Genomic DNA, 3,139 nt, shown 5'->3' with positions numbered 1-3,139 from the left:
GCTTTTTCGTCATCGTGGCTAATGCCGGCTACGCCGAAATACTTCTCTATGATCGAAAACCAGATCCCGGTCTTCGTAGGCATAAATGGCGGCACGCGGAACGAAGCACCGGCTGGAATTGGTTTGCTCTCCTTTTCCATAGTGTGATTTGCGGACAATACTGTTCACACCGCGACTAGTCTATCACTGTCACCTCTTACACAAAAAAAATCACGTCGGGGTCACCAGTTGAGGTGATAAGGTGTCGATTACTTCACACAAACACCGGAATATACCTAACTACGTAGTTTATTAGAATATACCCGATGCTGACACTAGTCGTACAATATACTTGCTGTTTCGTTTCGCGGTCGTTATTCGATGGGCGCATAGAAGTATCGGTTAATTGTCGCTGCTCGAATCTCTCGGTAACTAAGAATGCGTCGCTATCCTGTCCGCTATATTTATATTCGCCGGAGTTGACGACAGGCGTTGGGATTTGAATTTCGAGAATGTTCTCGAAACGTCCCAACGGACGCCGAGCTCGCGACCTGTTTACAATTGTTGGTTTTTTGGGTAGCTGACTCACGAGCCTATGGTCACGGCAAAAACGACGGATTTGGCCTAATGATCGGAACCGCCTAAGGTCGATATATCTATAATTAGCTCGTGTTTGAGTAAACACGGTTTCTTGTGTAGCGGATTTGCTGGGCAAAAACCATGATGACTTTTGTCGACAAGTACCGCTACATCTTAAAGGTCTGATTACTCGCTACTGGGGAGTATATGTCATCAGCTATGTTTCTCTGTTGGAATCCTCTTACCACTAATCCAGTCTTATACCTGTCATCTGATTTTCTCGTGTAAACCCATTTTACATCTAATACGTCTTTGCCTTTTACCCTTTCTAACAATTTCCCAGTTTTATTCTTATAAAGTAATTCCATTTCCTTATCCATAGCTTGTTTCCAATCTTCACTATCTTCGCAACAAATCGCCTCCTCAAATGTACAAGGGATATCTACTCTACAATAATTTGCATGGATTTCACTAATGTTTTCTTTTACTGGATATCTTACTGGAGTTCTCTTATTACGTGTAGATCCTCTAGGGATGTTTATGCTTTCAAGACTGTTATCATTTTCATCTTCCCTACTTTCTAACTCTTCCTTATTCATGTTTACCAATGAATCATTATCCACAATGTCATCGTTATCTTTATCGAATGAATTTTCCACAAAGCCGATACATTTTGTGTCTGTTCCTATGACCTCTACATGTCTCGCTATTGTTATTTTCCCACCTAATAAGACTCTGTAACCTACTTCACTATATCGTAACAAAATTCCCATATCTGCCTTCTTATCCCATTTAGAAACTCTTTTTCGTTCTGGTCTTCTTACAAAAACTTTACTTCCATATAGATGTAGATTTTCAACACTTGGTTTTCTCCCGAAGAATATTTCAAAAGGTGTCTCTCTCTCTATAGTATTTGCCAGTATTCGATTTTTCAAGTATACCGCTGTACAAACTATTTCCGGTCAGTACCTTTTATGTACTTTCGCTTCCGCTAACAAGCAACGCGCCATGTCCATAACTGTTCTATTATACCTTTCCCCTGTCCCATTTAACTCATGTACGTAGGTTGGGCAATTATTAATTCTGATACCTTTATCCCTAGCAAATTTATAAATTCGATTATTCAAATACTCTTTTCCATTATCACATCTCAATATTTTTAACTTCTTGCCCGTCAAATACTCGGCTTCATTTACAAACTGTACGAAACTATCAAAGACCTCACCCTTTGATTTTATACAATAAACTCTAGCTATTTTGCTATAATCATCGATAAATGGGATGAAATATTTCTCTTCATTGAATCCGGAAGTCTTAAAGGGACCGCACACGTCCGTATGAATAATTTCCATTATCTCCCTAGCCTTGGTTTGATTATTTTTGAATGGTAAATTGTGCATTTTACTTTCTATGCACACCGTACATTTCAAAAATTCCTTCTCAATTCCATTCGGTATACAGTAACTAGCTGCTCTTTACCCAAAATACTTAAATATTTAAAATTTACGTGTCCTAACATCCTATGCCATCTTTCCTTTTTGCTCATACCACTACGTTCGGCGCTCTTTGCTAAGTGCTCCTTCCCTTTCAATATACTTTTCATTCTATATGTTCCCTTTTCTTTAACCGCTACCGCTGTAAGCTTATTGTCCTCAACTATTACTTTTGCAATATTTCCTTTTGAAATAACCGTGTTATTATTATCTGTTAGCTTGCCTAAACTAATCAAGTTTGCGGACACTTCTTTCGCGTAAAAAACGTTATTCATATTTATTTCATTTTCTTTCCAAATGCTTCAAAATATCTTATAACATTCCCTACTTTTGTTGCCGTTATCGATCTATTATCGCCTAAATATATATTTACCGGTTCTTTAAGGTCAATACATTTATCGAAATAATTTACGCTGTTAATTATGTGATCTGTGCAACCGCTATCGAATAGCCACATTACTTCATTATTACTTATTTCGTTCGCCTCGCCGCTGTGTGATGCGTGCGCCGTTGCTATCAATGTGCCCGATCTTGAGTTACCATGCTCGCTCGTGCCGGTTGTTGATTGACGATGGAAATTTCCACGTCGCCTGCTCGTATTTCCTTTGTTTCCTCTTCCTCTGCTGCGACCACGTGTTGACCCACGCCAAAAACTGTTACTGCTTCCCGCTTCGACGCCATTTTGACACCCTCTCGCAAAATGTCCTACTCTTCCACGTCTGAAGCATCCTTCCTTTTTTGCAGAAAAGGCGTTGGTTTGCATTTCTCCTCGATTGGACTTATTTTTCTTCTCCGCTATTTCAATTTTATTTTTTACATACGCTACCATTTGATTTTCTGCTTTCAATGCATCTACTATATCCGCTATGTAGTTGTATTCTTCGGGTAACGTATTCAGCATGTAATTTAGTTTTTCCCTCTCACTCACTTGTGCACCCGCACATTTTAATTCGTTTATTAATTTTTCGAAATCGCTAAAGAACGTTGCTGAATCAGTGTATTTCTCAAGTCTTATCTTTTCCTATCTCCTTCTGCATACGATCTGTAGTGCCGTCGACGCTTTCAAGTACACTTTATCAAACTTTTTT

This window comes from Bombus affinis, unplaced genomic scaffold (assembly GCF_024516045.1).
Source record: "Bombus affinis isolate iyBomAffi1 unplaced genomic scaffold, iyBomAffi1.2 ctg00000074.1, whole genome shotgun sequence".
In the NCBI taxonomy this organism is placed as follows: Eukaryota; Metazoa; Arthropoda; class Insecta; order Hymenoptera; family Apidae; genus Bombus; species Bombus affinis.
This window is presented reverse-complemented; position numbering follows the sequence as displayed.